This window comes from Hyaena hyaena, unplaced genomic scaffold (genome assembly GCF_003009895.1).
Source record: "Hyaena hyaena isolate Hyena2069 unplaced genomic scaffold, ASM300989v1 scaffold_982, whole genome shotgun sequence".
NCBI classification, from domain to species: domain Eukaryota; kingdom Metazoa; phylum Chordata; class Mammalia; order Carnivora; family Hyaenidae; genus Hyaena; species Hyaena hyaena.
The window spans coordinates 311455-332062 of NW_024081606.1; the positions used below are offsets into that span (position 1 = coordinate 311455).

General features: G+C 37.0%; 1 non-coding gene across 1 annotated transcript; it reads left to right on the plus strand.

The window, feature by feature from the left end:
- Nucleotides 1–20297: 20297 nt before the first annotated feature.
- LOC120223251 lies at nucleotides 20298–20402 on the plus strand. The gene has a single exon (XR_005526249.1). It is a non-coding gene; the product is annotated as a U6 spliceosomal RNA (small nuclear RNA).
- Nucleotides 20403–20608: the final 206 nt, after the last annotated feature.

The following is a 20608-nucleotide window of genomic DNA, read 5'->3' on the forward strand; positions in this document are numbered from 1 at the left end:
GAAGGAAGAAAGAAAGAAAGAAAGAAAGAAAGAAAGAAAGAAAGAAAGAAAGAAAGAAAGAAAGAAAAGAAAGAAACAGTAAGAGAGACACTTCTTCCCTACAGAATTCCAAATGACATATATCGAAACATCCCTTCCTCAAGGGAAGTATATACACTCACCCCTTGGATATGGACTAAACTTAGTGATTCTCTGACCAAAAAAAAAAAAAAAAAAAGAAGATGAAAGAGCTGTTGTAGACTAAACGTTCTCTCTCAAGTCATATATTAAAGCCCTAACCTCCCAATATGATAGTAATTAGAGGTGAGACTATTGGGAAGTAATAAGTATCAATTAAGTCATGATGGTTGGACCCTTATGATGGGATCAGTGTCCCTATGAAGAAAAGAAAACAGAGATCTCACTCTCAGTGTATGCACAAAGAAGAGGTTATGTGACCACACAGCAAGAAAAGTGGCCAGCTACAAGACAGGAAGAGAGCTTTTATCAAGAACTAAATCTCACGGCAACTTGATCTTAGAATTCATAACATCCAAAACTATGACAAACAAATGTATGCTCTTTAGACTATCCAGTCTATAGGGTTTTGCTGTAACAGTCTGAACTACAGTGGAGGAACCCGTCAGACAGACACCACCTTAAGCAAGTGATTAAAATCAACATATTCAATGATGCTATGTTGATATCATACAGCCCCTGATAATATGATGAGAAGGGAATGTCACCTCTGTGGAATTCTTCTTACAACCCATAACTACTGTGTACGCCAGAAGGAAACATGAGAAAAACCCAATATGAGCCACATTCTATAAAACACCTAACCAGAATTCCTCAAAAGTCTCAAGATGAAAAGAAAAAAGAAAGATTGAGAAACTCACAAGCCAAGAAAACTAAGGAGGCATAATTATTAAATGCAATGTGGTATCCTGGGCTGAATCCAAGAACAAAGAAAAAAAGGTCATTAGTCGAAAATCTGACAAAGTTCAAATTCAGTTAATAGAAATGTACCAATGTTGGTTTCTTAGTTTTGACAAATACTACATTTTACATTATTATAAGATGATAACAAAGGTGAACGGGTTGAAAGACTTCTCTTTACTATCTTTGCAAATTCTCTGTAAATCTAAAGTTATTTCAAAAGAAAAAGTGGTTTTAAAAATACGAGGAGTCTTACGGTTGACACCATTATTACTTTTTTTACAAATAGTTTATTGTCAAGTTGGTTTCCATATTAAACCCAGTGATCATCCCCACAAGTGCCCTCCTCCAAGCCCATCTCCCCCCTTCCCCCCCACACCCATGAGTCCTCAGTTTGTCTGCAACATTCAAGAGTCACTCATGGTTTGCCTTTCTCCCTCTCCCCTCTATTTCCCCCCTTCTTCTCCCCCACGGTCTTCCATTAAGTTCCTCCTAATCCTCCTGTACCTACAAACATATGATATTTGTCCTTCTCTGCCTGACTTATTTCGCTCAGCATAACACCCTCAAGGTCCATCCATGTTGCTACACATGGCCAGATTCCATTCTTTCTCATTGCCATGTAGTATTCCATCGTACAGATAAACCACATCTTCTTGATCCATTCGTCCGTTGAAGGACACGTAGGCTCTTTCCATGTTTTGGCTATTGTGGAGAGTGCTGCTATGAACATTGGGGTACATGTGTTCCTATGCATCAGCACTCCTATATTTCTTGGGTAAATTCCTAGCAGTGCTATTGCTAGGTCATAGGGGACTTCTATTGTTAAATTTTTGAGAATCCTCCACACTGTTTTCCAGGGGGCTGTACCAGTTTACATTCCCACAAACAGTGTAGGAGGGGGCCCGTTTCTCCACATCCTCACCAGCATATACAGTCCTCTGATTTACTCATTTTAGCCTCTGACTGGCGTGAGGTTTTGATTTGTATTTCCCTGATGAGGAGGGATTCTGAGCATCGTTTCATGTGTCTGTTGGGCATCTGGATGTCCTCTTTGGAGAAGTGTCTGTGCATATCTTCTGCCCATTTCTTCACTGGGTTGTTTGTTTTTTTGGTGTGGAGTTTGGTGAGTTCATTATAGATTTTGGATATTAACCCTTTATCTGATATGTCATGTGCAACTATCTTTTCCCATTGCATTGTTTGTCTATTACTTTTACGGATTGTTTCCTTTGCCATGCAGAGGCTTTTAATCTTGATGAAGTCCCAAGAGTTCATTTTTGCTCTTGATTCCCTTGCCTTTGAGGATGTGTCAAGTAAGAAATTGCTGCGGTGGAGGTCAAGGAGGTTGTTTCCTGCTTTCTCCTCTAGGGTTTAGATGGTTTCCTGTCTCACGTTCAGGTCCTTTATCCATTTTGAGTTAATTTTTGAGAATGGTGTGAGAAAATGATCTAGTTTCATTCTTCTGAATGTTGCTGTCCAATTCTCCCAACACCATCTGTTAAAAAGGCTGTCTTTTTTCCATTGGATATTCTTTCCGGCTTTGTCAAAATTTAGTTGGCTGTATATTTTTGGGTCCAATTCTGAGTTTTCAATTCAATTCCATTGGTCTATACGTCTGTTTTTGTGCCAATACCATACTGTCTTGATGATGACAGCTTTTAGTGGAGGCTAAAGTCTGGGATGGTGATGCCTCCCATTTTGGTTTTATTCTTTAATATTACTTGGGCTATTCGGGGTCTTTTGTAGTTCCATATAAATTTTAGAATAGTTTGTTCTAGTTTTGAGAAGTATGCTGGTGCAATTTTGATTGGGATTGCGTTGAATGTGTAGATTGCTTTGGGTAGTAATGACATTTTAACTAAATTTATTCTTCCAAACTATGAGCATGGAATGTTTTTCCATTTCTTTGTTTCTTCTTCAATTTCATTCATAAGTTTTCTATAGTTTTCATCATACAGATCTCTTATATCCTTGGTTAGGTTTATTCCTAGATAATTTATGGTTTTTTGTAAAATTGTGAATAAGATCAGTATATTAATTTCTCTTTCTATTACTTCATAGTAGATGTATAAAAATGCAACCGATTTCTGTACATTGATTTTGTACCCTGCAACTTGGCTTAATTCTTGGATCAGTTCTATCGACTTCTGGTGGAGTCTGTCGGGTTTTCAATGTAGGGTATCATGTTGTTTGAGAAAAGTGAAAGTATGACTTCTTCTTTGCTGATTCTGATGCCTTTTTTTTCCTTTTGTTGTCTGATGGCTGATGCTAGGAATTCCAGCATTATGTTAAACAGCAGTGGTGAGAGTGGACATCCTGTCATGTTCCTGATCTCAAAGGGAAAGCTTTCAGTTTTTCCCCGTTGAGGATGATGTTAGCTGAGGGCTTCTCATAGATGGCTTTGATGATGTTTAAGTAATTTCCTTCTATCCCGACTTTCTCGAGGCTCTTTATTAAAAAGGGATGCTGTATTTTCTCAAATGTTTTTTTTCTGCATCTATCGACAGGATCATATGTTTTTTATCTTGTCTTTTGTTGATGTGATGTATCACATTGATTGATTTACGAATGTTGACCAGCCCTGTAACCCAGGAATGAATCCCACTTGTTCTTGGTGGATCATTCTTTTTATGACCTGTTGGATTCCATTTGCAAAGATCTTGTTGAGGATTTTTGCTTCCGTATTCATCAAGGATATTGGCCTGTAGTTCTCTTTTTTTGCTGGGTCTCTGTCTGGCTTAGAAATCAGAGTTTTGCTGGTTTCATAAAATGAGTGGAAGTTTTCCTTAGATTTCTACTTTTTGGAATAGCTTGAGAAGAATTGGTAATAATTCTGTTTTAAATGTCTGGTAGAATTTCCCAGGGAAGCCATCAGGTCTATGGCTCTTATTTGTTCGGAGATTTTTGATTACTGATTCGATTTCCTCACTAGTTATGGGTCTGTTCAGATCTTCCATCTCTTCCCGTGTGAATTTTGGTAGTGAGTATGTGTTTAGGAATTTGTTCATTTCTTCTAAGTTGTCTTATTTGTTGGCATATAATTTTTCATAGTATTCCCTGATAATTGCTTGTATTTCTGAGGGGTTGGTTGTAATAAATCCATTTTCATTCATGATTTTGTCTATTTAGGTGCTCTCTCTTTTCCTTTTGAGAAGTCTGGCTAGAGGTTTATCAATTTTGTTTATTTTTTCAAAAAAACAACTCTTGGTTTCATGGATCTGATCAATTGTTTCTTTGGTCTCTATGTTGTTTATTTCTGCTCTGATTTTTACTATTTCTCTTCTTCTACTGGGTTTAGGGCGTTCTTGTTGCTCTGCCTCTAGTTCCTTTAGGTGAGCTGTTAGATTTTGGACTTGCGCTTTTTCTAATCTCTTGAAATAGGCCTGGAGAGCAATGTACTTTCCTCTTAGGACTGCCTTTGCCACATCCCATAGATTTTGAATTGTTGTGTTTTCATTTTCATTTGTTTCCATATATTTTTTAATTCCATCCCTAATTGCCTGATTGGCCCATTCATTCTTTAGTAGGGTGTTCTTTAACCTCCATGTTTTTGTAGATTTTCCAGATATCTTCCTGTAATTGATTTCAAGTTTCAAAGCATTTTGATCTGAAAGGGTGCATGGTATGATCTCACTTCTTTTATATTTATTGAGGGCTGCTTTATGTCCCAGTATGAGATCTATCTTGGAGAATGTGCCATGCGCACTTGAGAAGAAAGTAAATTCCCTGGCCTCAGGATGTAAGGTTCTAAATATATCTGTCAGATCCATCTGGTCCAATGTGTCTTTCAAGTCCATTGTTTCTTTAGTGATTTTCTGTCTGGTTGACCTATCCATTGCTGTAAACGGAGTATTAAAGTCCCATGTTATTAGCACATTCTTATCTATAAGCTTGTTTCTGTTTGTGATTAATTCTTTTAAATATTTAGGTGCTCCCATATTCGGTGCATAGAATTATGATTGTTAGTTCTTCCTGATGGATAGACCCTGTAATTATTATGTAGTGCCCTTCTTCATCTCTTGTTATTGTCTTTAATTTAACGTTCAGTTTGTCTGATATAGGTTTAGCTACTCCAGCTTTCTTTTGACCTCCCGTAGCATGAAATATATTTCTCCATCCCTTACCTTTAATATGAAGGTACCTTCCAGTCTAAAATGCATTTCCTGTAAACAACAAATAGATGGATTTTGATTTTTTAATCCATTCTGCTACCCTATGTCTTTTGATTGGAGCTTTCAGCCTATTTATATTCACTGTTATTATTGAAATATGTGGGTTTAGAATCATTGTGTCCTTTGTGGGATTCATGCTTGTATCTCTGGTATCTTGCATTCCTTGCAACACTTCCCTCAGAGAGTCCCTCTCAGGGTTTCTTGTTGGCTGGCTTAGTGGTGACAAATCCTTTCAGTGTTTGATTACTTAGTAAGACATTTATCTCTCCTTCTATTCTCAATGACAGGCTTGCTGGATAGAGGATTCTTGGCTGCATATTTTTTCTGTTAATCACATTGATGATTTCCTGCCATTCCTTTCTGGCCTGTCAAGTTTCAGTAGATAGGTCTGTCACCACTCTGATAGGTTTCCCTTTGTATGTTAGGGCTCTTTTCTCCCTAGCTGTTTTCAAAATTCTCCCTTCGTCCTTATTATCTTTTGCCAGTTTCATTACGATATGTCTTGCAGATGATAGATTCAAGTTACATCTGAGGGGAGTTCTCTGTGCCTCTTGAATTTCAACGTCTACTTCCCTCTCCAGATTGTGGAAGTTCTCTGCTATAATTTGTTTCAGGACTCTTTCAGCACCTTTCCCTCTCTCTTCCTCTTCTGGGATTCCTATGATACGGGTATTGTTCTGTTTGATTATATCGCTGAGCTCTCGAACTCTACTTTCATGTTCCTGGATCAGTTTATCTCTCTTTTTCTCAGTTTCTTCTTTTTCTATAATAGTGTCTTCTAAATCACTTATTGTCCTTTCCGCCTCTTCAATCATCGCATTGGATGTCTCCAGTTTATTATGTACCTCATTTATCGCATTTTTTTAATTCAACATAACTATGTTTTAGCTCCATATTGTTTGCAGCCATAGTTTCTCTGATATCCTTCATGCTTTTTTCCTGCCCGGCGATTAATTTTATGATTATTCTTCTAAATTCTTGTTCAGCTATGTTGCTTATATCTGTTTTGAGCAGTTCTCTAGCTGTCATTTCTTCCTGGAGTTTCTTTGGAGGAGAGTTCTTCCGTTTTGTCATTTTGGTTAGCTTTCTATCTTTTGTTAATTTAAAAGCTTGTTGTACACTTTGCCCCGTGAGTTCTGCTGTATTAGAGAGGGCTCTTTTGACTGTTCAGGGCCTGTATGTTCAGGAAGTGTTCTTTGGATGGTGTCTCTTGGTTTCTCTTGTGGAGCATTTGGCTATTTTGTTTCCCTACTGGTAGTGGTATTTGGGACTCTCCATCATGTGTAGTTTGGCTTGTTTCTTGAGGCAGTCTTGTAAAAAGAAAACAGACAACCACAGAGGGAACACAGGTACACAAACACAGAGACAAAACCATTAAACACGCAAACACAGTTCAGGTAAAAACAGCTACAACAAAACAAAACAGCTATCTGGAGGGGATGGGCGTGGTTTGGTGTAGGCAGATCTTGTCTCCACTGTGTCAGCTCGCCTCTCTGAGGCCCCTCCTTGGTGGTTGTGGGGAGAAGAATGGCATCGCCCCAGTCCCTTCTTAACCAAGAGTTGCAAATCACTTCTTCGGGTCCGATCTCCCTGTGCTGCGGATGTAGCCAAGGTGGGTTGAGTTCTCTGCCCCCACACCCCACCTGTTTCCAGGTCCCAGTCCGTGGGCTTTGTTATACTGCCCTGAACAGTCCAGCTGGTTGCAGCTCTCCCGTTGCCTGGCGGTTGAGTGGTGGTTGGGGGAAGTGTCGCAGCCTCATATCCTCTGGGGTCAAGCAGAGATACAACCCGAGTGCTTTCGGGGAAACGTAGCAACTTCAGGTCCACAGCGTCCGTGTGGCTGCAGCGCGCCACTGCTGCTTCAGTGGGCCGCTGTCGCCAGCTCCACTGCTGCTTCCCCAGGCGCCAGGACCGCCTCCGCAGACATTGCTATGGGTTCACTGGGCAGCCACTGCCATGGATCTTGCTGGACTCAGCAGCTCAGTTTTTCCTGGTGCCTTCTGGGACCAGGGCACCTAATGTAAAGTCAGCACCCCAGCCAGAGCTTAAAAACAGTCTTTCCAAGCCGAAGTTTTGTTTTTTTTTTTCCTCTCTTCTCCAGGGACGGTTCTATGAGCAATCTCAGCTTTTCTTTCCTTTCCCCTGGACTAGCGGCAGCTCACAACCACTCACAGTTTTATTACTCACTGCAGCTGCACGCAAGCCGGGTTCCCTCCCCTCCCTCTGTGTCTCTGGGTCCTGTCCTGCTTTTATCTTCCCCAGTTCGCATTCATGCACTTATGAGGTTTCCTTCCAAGTGTATTCTGTCTCTGTCTCTTCCCAAACTCCTGTGGCTCAGTGTCCTACAACTTCAGGCCTTCTCTGTTTGAGAGATGGGTGCAAGCAAAATGTACGGAGCTCCTTACTTCTCCGCCATCTTGCCTCATCCTGACACCATTATTAAAAAGTAAATTACACAGGGGTGCCTGGATGGCTTACTCAGTACATTAAGCATCTGACTCCTTGTTTAAGCTCAGGTCATTATCTCACGGTTTGGTTGTGGGTTTGAGCTCTGAGTGCAGAGCCTATTTGGGATTCTGTCTCTGCCCCTCTCTCTCTGTCCCTCTCCTATTCTCTCTGTCTCTCTTTACAAATAAACAAATCATATTAAAGACAAAAAGAAGATGGTGCTTGGGAATTTGGCACAGTAGGAAAATCCTGAGTTCACACCATCCTACATTTTCAACTATCTAATTCAATAAACTGTACAGCAACCTGAAGACTGACAAAACAAACTTCAAAACTAAATATATATGAGAAGTTGCTTCTGAAACTTTAGAACGCTGAGACAGGAAGAAGGAGCCTGCCCACCGGAGGAGGAGGAGTTGTACTCATGGAGAAGGCACAGAAATTGCCCTGGCACCAGGGACCTCACACAGAGAAGACTAATCCGATAACATTTGGCTGTAAGAAACAGGGGCTTCTGTTTAAGCGTCCATCTTCATCTGAGATCATTATCTCGGGTTTCCTGAGCTCGAGCCCCACATTGGTCTCTGTGCTAATAGCTCAGACAGAGTCTGGATCCTGTTGGGATTCTGTGTCTCCCTGTCTCTCTGCCCCTCCCCCACTCACACTCTGTCTCTCTCTGTCTCTCAGAAATAATAAATAAACGAACTTAAAAAAAACAGAGGGGCTGAATTCTGTGAGTTTATAAAAACAGTGGGACTTGGAAGCTGGAGCCTTCAGTTATTTGACTCAGCACAGGTCTAGCCTAGAGGGCCAGTGATAGCTGGGTTGCCACCCTTAAAGAGACAGCAACCTGTGTAGAAAAACAACAATAAAATGGGTGTACATAATGCTAGGAGACAAATGGGAGACATATTTGTTCATTTTGGAACATGTTGGGAGACATCTCTGAAAACCAGGGAGCTGGAAGTCACCATTTTCCTCCCCAGCCCCACAGAAGAAACACTAAGACACTTGTGAGAGGGAAGGCTGCACAGAAACTTGCTACCTAACATGCTAGCAGTGTACCATGCACAAAAGGATCCACCCATTCCAAGCCTGCTACCCTGGGCCCCGGGTTCAGGGAAAATTTGTTAAAGCTGCGTGTTTGCGCTACTCAGCAACTGAATGAATAGCTGCCACCATGCACCACACATATCTGCCACAGTGCCCAGCTCTGTGACCCCAGCATCTATCTTGCACTGGGCCATGTCGCTGAGACATCCTTGTGTGCCAGGTCCAACCAGCCCCAACCACTTCAACCCTTCACTGGAACCAGCATAGAACTAGTAACCCAGTGTAAATTTTGCTAGCACTTCTACTATACTCCCAAGTTCCCTAGACGGCACACCTCCTCAAAACTGGCCTGCCTGGGTCCTACTAATACCACATACAGCAAGCACAGTCCATGGCAGACAGAAAGTCAATATGGACGACTACACTGTAAATAAAAGTGACTCAGACACAACAGCAGAGCATAAGCAACACACATAGGATACTCTTCTGAAGTGTCAGAAACTGATGAACAGAAGGCACTGCATTGCAAAGCACTCCAGGATTGCCTCCTCATTAAGTCACCACTTTCCAGAGTAGAAGACACATCTGACTTTCTTAACACAAAGAAACAGGCACAGAGGGACAGACAAAATGAGGAGACAGAGAAATTCATCCTAGTTGAAAAAATGGGACAAAACCACAGAGACTTAAGCAAACCACAGAACAAGTAATAAAGTGATAATAATACATATCTATCAATAATTACTTTGAATGTAAATGGGCTAAACATTCCAATCAAAAGACATAGGGTGATAGAATGAATAAAAAGAAAAGAACAAGATCCATCTATATAATGCCTAAAAAAAAAAGACACATACTACATTTAAAGACACCTGTAGACTGAGAGTGAAGACACGGATAAGCATCCATCAAGCAAATGGATGTCCAAAGAAACCAGAGCCGGGGTGCCTGGGTGGTTCAATTAGTTAAGCATCCGACTTTGGCTGAGGTCATGATCTCGCAGGTCTTGGGTCTGAACCCCATTTGCTTTAGATTCTGTGTGTGTCTCTCTCTCTGCTCCTTCCCCACTTCCATTCTCCCTCTCTCTCAAAAACAAATAAACATTTTTAAAAATTAAAAAAAAAAACCCAGAATAGCTATATTGTATTGGAAAAGATAGAATTTCAAACTAGGATTATCACAAGAGACAAAGGACACTATATAATCATAAAGGAAACAATCCAACAAAAAGATATAATGATTGTAAATATTTATGCACCCAACATAGAATAGCCAAAATCCATAAAACAGTTAGTAACAAACATAAAGGAACTAAAAAATAATAATACAATAAAAGTATGGAACTTTAACACTCCACTTACATCAATGGACAGATCATTTAAACAGAACATCAACAGGGAAACAATGGCTTTGAATGACACACTGGAATGGATGGATTTAACAGATATATTCAGAACATTCCATCCTGAAACAGAAAAATTCACATTCTTCTTAATTTCACACACAACATTCTCCAGAATAAATCACCTATTAGCCCACAAACAAATCTCAACAAAGCCAAGAAGATAGAAATCATATTGTGGATATTTTCTGGCCACAATGGTATGAAACTTGAAGTCAATGACAAGAAAAAGAATCTGGAAAGACCACCATGGAGGTTAAATAACATGTTACTAAACAATAAATAGTTCAACCAGGATATCAAAGAAGAACTTTGAAAAAATACATGGAAACAAATGAAAATGAAAATGCAGTGTACCAAAATCTCTGGACAGCAAAATTGGTTCTAAGATGAAAGTTTATATAAAAATAGGCCTACCTCAAGAAGCAAGGTAAATTTCAAATAAACAGCCTAACCATGCACTTAAAGAAGCTAGAAAAAGAACGAAAAAACAAAACCTAAAAACAGCAGACGGAAGGAAATAATAAAGACTAGAGCAGAAATAAATTATATAGAAACTAGAAAAACAAAAGAAGGAATCAATGAAACCAGTAGCTGGTTCGTTGAAAAATAAATCAATACAATTGATAAGCCTTTAGCCAGAATTATCAAGAAAAAAAGAAAGTACTCAAATGAATAAAATCATAAATGAGAGAAGACAAATTACAATCAAATTATAGAAATATAATCATAAGAGGTTATTATGAAAAACTATCTTCCAAAAAATTGAATGACCTAGAAGAAATGGACAAATTCTTAGGAAGATAAACTACCAAAACTGAAACAGGAAGAAATAGAAAAATAGATCCAACCAATAATAAACAAAGAAATTGAGTTAATATTTTTTTTAAATGCCAAAAAACAAAAGTCCAGGATCAGATGGCATTACAGGATAATTCTACCAAACTTTTAAATAAAAGTTAGTACTTATCCTTCTTAAACTATCCCAAAAAATTTGAAAAGTAAGGAAAACTTCTTAATTCATTCTAAGAGGCCAGAATTTCGCTGATACCAAAAAGACACCACTAAAAACAAAAGAGCTACAGGCCAATATTCTGTGATGAACATAGATGCAAAACTTATCAACAGAATACTAGCAAAATGAATCTAACAATACATTAAGAAAAAATCATTCACTATGATCAAGTATAACTTATTTATTCCTGGATTGTAAGAGTGGTTCAATATGTGCAAATCAATCAATGTGATACATCACATCAGTAAGAGAAAGGATAAAGGCATATGATCATTTCAATAGATGCAGAAAAAGAATTTGACAAAGTAAAACATCCATTCATGATAAAAACCGTCAACAAAGTAGCTTTAGAGAGAACATTCCTCAACATACTAAAGGCCATCTGTGAAAAACCCACAGCTAACATTACACTTAATGAAAAAAAAAAAAAAACCTGAGAGTTTTCCCCTAAGTTCAGGACAAGAGAAGAATGTCCACTTTCACCATTTTTTTCAGTGTAGTACTGGAAGTCCTAGACACAACAATCAGACAACAAAAAGAAATAAAAGGAATCCACATCAATAAGGAAGTATTAACAATTTCACTATTTGCAGATGACATGATACTATATATAGAAAACCCGAAGGATTACCAAAAAACTAGTGAACTGATAAGTAAATTCAGTAAAGTCTAAGGACATAAAATCAATGTACAGAATTCTGTTGCATTTCTATAAACCTATAATGAAGACACTGAAAGAGAAATTAGGAAAACAGACTCATTTGCGATTGCACCCAAAATAATAAGACACCTAGGAATAAACCTAGCCTAACTTTGAAAACTACAAAATACTGATCAAAAAAATTGAAGGCAACACAAAGAAATGGAAATACATTCCATGCTCATAGATTCTAAGAAAAATATTGTTAAAATGTACACTAAGCAAAGCAATCTACACATGTAATGTAATCCTTACCAAAGTACCAACAGGGTGTCTAGGTGGCTGAGTTGATTAAGCATCCAACCCTGGATTTTGGCTCAGGTCAAGATCTCACAGTTCATGAGTTGGAGCCCCACATCAGGCTCCATGATGGCAGTGTGGAACCTGCTTGGTATTCTTTCTCTCCCTCTCTCTCTGCCTCTCCCCAGCTCACTCTCTCTCTCTCTCTCTCTCTCTTTCAAGTGAATAATAAAAAATTGTCAACAGCATTTTTCACAGAGCTAGAATGAACATTCCTAAAATTTGTGTGGAACCACAACAGATCCTGGATATCCAAAGCAATCTTGCAAAAGAAAAGCAAAGCTGGTGGCATAACAATTTTGGACTTCAAGTTATATTACAAAACTGTAGTAATCAAGACAATATGGTACTGGTGCAAAAACAGACACATAGATCAATAGAACAGAATAAAAAACCAAGAAATGGACCCACAGCTATATGGTCAACTAATTTTTAAGGAAGCAGGAAACAATATCCAATGGAAAAACAAAGTGTCCTCAAATAATCGTGTTGGGAAAACTATACAGCAACTTGCAAAAGAATGAAACTGGACCACTTTCTTACATCATACACAAGAATGAATTAAAAATGGATGGAAAACCAAAATGTCAGGAGATCATAAAAGTCCTTGAAGGGAACACAGGCAGTAATGTCAATGGCATAGACCATAGCAACATTTTTCTAGATATGTCTCCTGAGTCAAGGGAAATAAAAGCAAAGATAAACTATTGGGACTTCATCAAAATAAAAAGCTTTGCATAACAAAGAAAACAATAAATAAAACTTAAAGCCAATCTACTGAGTGGGAAAGATATTTACAAATGACATATCACATAAAGGGTTAGTATCCAAAATAAAGAACTTATACAACTCAACACTAAAAAAGCAAACAATCCAATTTAAAAATGGGAGGAAGACATGAACAGCCATTTCTTCAAATAAGATGTATAGATGGCCTACAGACGCATTGAAATATGCTCAACATCACTCATCATCAGGGAAATACAAATCAAAACTACAATGAGATATCACCTCACACCTGTCTGAATGGCTAAAAATCAACAACACAAGAAACAGCAGGTGCTGGATAGGATGTGGAGTAAAAGAAACCCTCTTTCATTGTTGGTGGGAATGCAAACTAGTGTAGCCATGATGGAAAACAGTATGGAGTTTCCTCAAAATGTTGAAAATGGAACGACCCTATGGTTTGGGAATTGTACTACTGGGTATTTACCCCAAAAATACAAAAATGCTAATCCAAAGGGATACATGGACCCCTATGTTAATTGCTGCATATTTACAATAGCCAAAATATGGAAGGACCCCAAATGTCTATCAATAGTTGAATAGATAAAGATGTGGTATATATACACAATGGGATATTATTCAGTCATAAACAATACAGAATTTTGCCATTTGCAGTGAGGGTATAATCTCAGCAAAATTAAGGCAGTCGGAGAAAGAAAAAAGATACCATATTATCTCACTCATACGAGGAATTTTAAAAACAAAACAAATGAACATGGGGGGAATAGACAAACCAGGAAACATACTCCTAACTATGCAGAAGAAACTGAGGGTTACTGGAGGGAGATGGGCAGGGGGATTGGTTAAATAGGTGATGGGTATTAAGGAGGACATTTTTTTGTCATGAGCACTGGGTGTTGAATGTAAGTAATGAATCATTAAATTCTGCACCTGACACTAATATTACATTGTATTTTAACTAACTGGAATTTATTTTTTTAAATATTTTTATTTATTTCTAGGAGAGAGAGAGAGACAGCTTGAGCAGGGGAGGGTCAGAGAGAGAGGGAGACACAGACTCCGAAATAGGCTCCAGGCTCTGAGCTGGCAGTCAGCACAGAGCCCGACGCGGGGCTCGAACCCACGAACCGCGAGATCATGACCCAAGCGAAAGTCGGACGCTTAACCGACTAAGCCACCCAGGCGCCCCAACTAACTGGAATTTAAATAAAAATTTGGAGGAAAACAAATGAAATAAAATAATAAAATAAAACAAAATAAAATAAAATATAAGCCATGAAAAAAAGAGTGAGACAAACCAAGAAAGAGACTCTTAACTATAGGGAACAAACATGGTTACCAAAGGGGAGGTTGATAGGGCAATGAAATACATGATGGAATTAAAATGTACACTTACCACAATGACATAATGTAAAATAAAAAACATTTAGAAACAATGACCAAAAGATACTTTATTATGAGAATCTTAATTTCAATATATTTTATAGGGTTAGTGGTAGTGTTTATGTTCGTGAGGCAAAAAGAAAGTTTACTGGAAATACATTTGTCTTTTGTTGCTCTAAACTCCAATGGGCATATTCAGAGAATGAATTTAACAAGTAACTACCAAGAAGAAAAGCTATAAATCAGATCAAAATGGATTGGTAATCCCATCACTTATTGTGTGAACCTTTGCAAATCACTTAACTTCTCTAAATTTGGGGATAACAATATTCCTTAACTCACTGAATTGTTGTAAGATTAATTGGGATAATAATTGTGAAGTTCTTACCTCATGCCTTGTACTTAATAAGCATGCAATAAATGGTAGTAATAATTATGATAAACTAAAATGTAATTGTGTTAAATTTCCTCCCACTCAGTGTTTTGTCACTAGGAGTAGTGTGAAAGCTGAAGCATTAAATTTTATATTTATTTGCCAAACATTTTCTGAGCACATTTTTTTATTTATAAAGTGCTAAGAACTGTAAGGGACAAAAAAAAAAATAACCAAGAAAGGGTTTTTCTTTTCAGGGAGCATCTAGTTTAACAACTTACAAATTATAATGCAAAATACGTAAATAAAAAGTCACTTGTACTCATTTGTCAGCAATAACCCCTCTCTCCCTCTAATTCTACTCATCCTTCATAAGTCACAAATTTGTGTTCCTCTGTCTTTAGTATGTCTTTCTTTCTTCCTAAGAATATCCCTCTTGCTCTCTCCCTCCTTCCTTGACTGTTATATCAGCTCTCATTTCAAAATAATATGTTTTCACTTAGTTATTCCTGTATCATTGTTTTTGTGTTAATAGTCAACCTGAGTTTAAATTTTAAAATCTTTTCAATAAGATGCAGATTCAAGTTCATATATGTTCAGTGGTCAAGGGACTAGGTGTATAACTGAGCCAATAAAGGAAAGGGTATTAAAAGAAGAATATCAGGAGATCTTACCCACAGTGTGATAGGCAAAGAAGAGGAAGGTAAGAACATATATCTGAGTAGGCATAAAAATAATCTGTCCCTCATGCAAAAAGGGGTGAAAGGCAAGGAGAATACCTACATCAACAAGAAGATTTAGCAGAGTTGTGGGTAGTGTAGTCTTATTAAACATTGAAAAGACATGGAAACATCTGACAGGTAGTATAACATCTGTTACATAAATCATAAAATTGAACAGCTTTATCATACATTATAAGTTTAATATTATAAATAAAACATTTTCATTAAAAGTAGATTATATTTAACAACCACAAATGGAGCCTCACTTATAATAAAAACATGATAACCAGACTTAATTCTGCTGCTGTGTGTTTTGTTTTGTTTTATTTTTGTCTGTGTGTTTGTTTGTTTTGCTTTGCACTCAATACATGGCCATTTTTAAAGGACAGATTAAAATTTGGAAGCACTCTTTCATTAGAAAAAAAGAATGTCAGTATCAGATAAAGGATTAGTATCCAAAATCTATAAAGAATTAATCAAACTCAACACTCATACAAATAATCCAGTGAAGAAATGGGCAAAAAACACGAACACACACTTTTCCAAAGAAGACATCCAGATGGCTAACAGACACATGAAAATATGTTCCACATCATTCATCATCAGGAAAATATAAATCAAAACTACAATGAGATACCACCGCACACCTGTCAGAATGGCTAAAATGAACAACTCAGGCAACAACAGATTTTGGTGAAGATGAGGAGAAAGGGGAACACTTTGGACTGTTGATGTGAATGTAAACTGGTTCAGCCACTCTAGAAAACAGTATGAAGGCTCCTTTAAAAAATTAAAAATAGAACTACCCTATGACCCAGCAATTGCTCTACTAGGTGTTTATCCAAAGGATACAAAAATGCTGATGTGAAGGGGAACATACACCCCAATGTTTACAGAAGTACTATTGATAGTATCCCAAATTACAGAAAGAGCCAAAATTATGACAAAAGCCAAATAACACACACACACACACACACACACACTCACACACACACACACACACACAGGAATATTACTTGGCAATAAAAAAGGATGAAATCCTGCCATTTGCAACAACATGGATAGAACTAGAGGGTATTATGCTAAGTAAATTGAGCCAGTCAGAGAAAGATATCATATGATTTCACTCATATGTAGAATTTAAGAAATACAACAGATGAACATAAGGGAAGGGAAAGAAAAGGTAAAAACAGAGGGTGGCAAACCATAAGAGACTCTTAAGTACAGAGAACAAACTGAGGGTTGCTGTGGTGGGGAAGGGAATGGGCTAAATGGGTGATGGGCATTAAGGAGGGCACTTTTCTGAATGAGCACTAGATGTCATATGCACGTGATGAATCACTAAATTCTACTCCTGAAACCATTACTACACTATATGTTAACTAACATGGATTTAAATAAAAAATAAAAATTAATTAATTAAAAATAACATATTGTGCGAAACAAAAATAAATAAATAACATTTTAAAAGACTAGATTTTCAAGATAATTAAATTCTTCCGAATATGTCATCAACTCTTAAAAGCAATACTGCTTAAAATTTTATAACTATATACAAAGCATTGTAGCATTCCTACATTCAATCTATCCTCAAGTCCTAACAATTCTCTTCTCATAATGTCTCTCATATCTGGCATTTTGTTTTCATTTTTATAGCCACTCATTTATACTCCTAGGTCGTCCCACGAGTATAGGTTCTAGGTTATCTCCCTGTATTTAATCCATCTTACTTTCTGTTAGGAAAATAGTTTATCATAAATACCATTTTCTTGCTAATAATAGCTAATTCCACATGTAACATCTCATTTAATCCTCACAACACTGATGTAATTAGTGTTCTTACTTTTATTTTACATAAGATAAAACTGAAGTGTAGAGATTATATAACCTGCTCAAGGTCACACACTTACGCAGAGCCAGGCTATCTGATTTCAACTTCCATGCTTTCAGTCTTTCTACTATATGGCAGAGCCCAAGAACTAAAGGCATCACTCTTCATGTTACTGAATCTGGTATTTAGTGTCATAAAGCCATAAACAAAAAGATCTGGAAGGAACCTTTGAATCTAGCTAGTCTGGAGATTGCGACTAGTGTCTTATGAAAATATTTAGTGTTATTTAGTGTAAATTTGTGTTGTTTTAGTGTAAATTTCTTGTCAACAATTAAAATGGAAATCTTTATCATAAAAATTAGAACTATTGAATTCTCTAGAAAAATTAAAATATTGAATACGTATTATCACTTACTCACAAACATCTGAAGCTCAGTTATTTCTGTCTGTTTAAACAAGGCATATGAGCTTTAGTTAGACATGTCTCCACTTCTCCTTCAGCATTTAGCTATTTGTTCCTTGTGGAAATTTGCACTTATGATCTATGGTTTGCTTGAACACCAGGAACTTAGAGAGGGAAACTGACTTACCCAAGACCACATAAAAAATTGATACCAAAATCAAGACTAGGATCTAGGTCTTTTTGACTCCCAATTTAAGGCTCTTTCTGCTATGTGTTTCTTTTTATGTGTCTTTGATTAAATTATATCTTTAACTGTCAATACTCTCTCAACATTTCTTTTGATACCAAAAGAACTGGTCTCAAAATTTACCCATATACATAATTTTTCAGACTAATTCCATCCGGCTGTGATCACAAATGTATTCAGCATCCCCTTGGCATTAATTAAGTTACATTTGTTGATATACCTCTTTATATAGCATTCATCCATTTCCTCAGTATATATTTTATTTCCTCAACTACACTAAACTTCTTATGACTATGGATGTCAATTTGTGCAAAATTTGTGAAACTCATATTAGGTCATTCCAGCTTCTTCTTTTTCTGCTCTTTAGACTATCCAGTGCTTACTCCTGTGTTCTCTTTCTATTGCTACTAAAGCTTTTTTGGAACACCTCTGATATCAATTGTTTGCCAAGGGTCCATGAACTGGTGTCTTGCAAGCTGAATTTGGCCAGCAGACATATTATGTTGGTATACAAACATATTTTCTTAGTTTAAATGTTTTTATATGGGACATTTGCTTTCTACTTAATCACAGGCCTCTTTATTATTTGGGGGTAGAGATACTCTCTTTAGTTAATGAAGAAAATGTGGGGTTTATTCTAGTTTTATTGAGAAGTAATTAACATATGTCAATGTATGTAAGGAAGAAATTTTTATATTTAAATTCAAGTTAGTTAACATACATTGTAGTCTTGGCTTCAGGAGTAGAACCCAGTGACTAATCTCTTCCATATGACACCCAGTGCTCATCCCCAAAAGTACTCTCTTTGATGCCTATCTTCCACCCACCTCCTCTACAGCAACCCTCAGTTTTTTCTCTGTCTCTTATGGTTTGCCACACACACACACATCTTCTTTATCCGTTCATCATTTAGGATCATAAACTTGGCCTGATTTTCATACTTGTGTTGTCTGCCTAGTCACTGTAGATATTTGTATTCCCTGTGTCATATCTTCCATTGAGCTTCTGCATTATTTTCAAGACTCATTCTCACTTTGCCCTGGATTTGATAACTGGATATCTATCTTGTTCCCTGTTCTTGAATCTAGAAAATCTTGGTAATCTTCCCAAAATCTCAAGGCCTGCCTTGTTATGAGGTCACCCATTTCCTGATACTAAACTAAGTCTGCCTGACTGGATTCTGAATGATATCTGCTGCTTGATTCAATGGACATGTACTCTGACCTACTTTGGGGAGCATAATGTTCATCCACCATAGATTCTTTCCTGTTAACTATTTGTGTAAATAACCACAAGTTGCCATGCCAATCAGATATGGTGACTGTCTGCCAAATGGGGCTTCCCTCCAATTCTTAAGGTTGACTCCGATCTCAAGTATCTACCTCTGCCTAGTAATAAGGTCTAATCCCAGATTCTTTACCTGTCCAATCAATATGTTGGCACTTGCAATTAATTAGGCCACAGTTCAAGACAGTCTATTGATGTAACACTGTGAATTTAAGTTAATTCCTTTTTCCAAGAACATTTGTATTCTGGAATCTTAGAAATCAGCCAATATGGGGCAAGGGAGGTTTAGAGGAGATAGGGGGGGCGCCTGGGTGACTTAGTTAAGTGTCGGACTTCTGCTCAGGTCATGATCTCATGGTTTGTGGGTTCAAGCCCTGCGTCGGGCTCTGTGCTGACAGCTAGCTCAGAGCCTGGAGCCTGCTTCAGATTCTGTGTCTCCCTCTCTCTCTGACTCTCCCCTGCTCACGCTGTCTCTCTCTCTCAGAAATAAATAAAAAATAAATAAATAAAACATTTAAAAAAATTTTAAAAATTAGTCAGTATCCAAGATTGTAAAACTGCTTGACACCTTGGTGAGGATGTCTTTTTGTAAACCCGTAAGTGTTAAGCATGAATTAAAACTCATTAAATATTGGTTTTTCCTCTCCTTTGGAAAACTGTTCATCATGCAATACGAATCATATAATTAAACAAACCAGAAACATAAAAACAAGTTATTCAAAACTAAGTTCTTAGTGAAAAAGACTCAAGCTAGTTATATTTTTACAGCAAAGAAACTCGGACTTATAAAAATCTTACAATTTTAGCCATGAAATCATTTTTCAGAAAAAGAACTGGTGGGCTAACCAAAGTAAAACACCTGTAAAAATTAATAGGGATCTCTTGTGATTAGTTAAATTCTCACATTTATCTCTCTAGTTTTATCAACAAGGGTCTATCGTGTTTTTGTTAACGTAAAACTGGATTGCTTTTTAATTCTTTTCAACATTAAATACAATAAACTACTATTATTTCAATTTTTCAGATAAAAAACATGGAAGCTAAATTACTAGCCCAAAGTCTCCAAGAGGAGAGCACTCAGAATAAGAAAGTTCTGTTTCTCACAGTTACATGAATAGGCCCAAGACATCAAGGCAATGACCTAGAACAAATACACTTAATATATATATTAAATGTCCTATTGAAAATTATACATAAGCATATATATTGTCATCTATATTTGTATTATTGTAAATTGAAAATATGGAGACAATTTCCTGGAAAATAATAGCTATAAAATTAAGAGAATTATATGCTCATTTTGGCTGCACATATTCTAAAATTGAAATGATACAAAGTAGATAAACATGGCCTCTGGGCAAAGATAGCATGCAGATTTCTGAAGCATTCCACAGTTCTTTTAAAAAATATAATTACACTAAAACTTAGAATTGTCCTATATAGAATAGTCTAGATACAATTAAAATTTTCTACAAATCAACATATAAATTGAAATAATACTTTTAAACACAAAAGAATATGCCTTAGAATAAGAGAGAGAGACAAAAAATGAAAGAAATATAAGAATTACATGTTGAGGGATACATAATGGGCAGAGTTTTTTA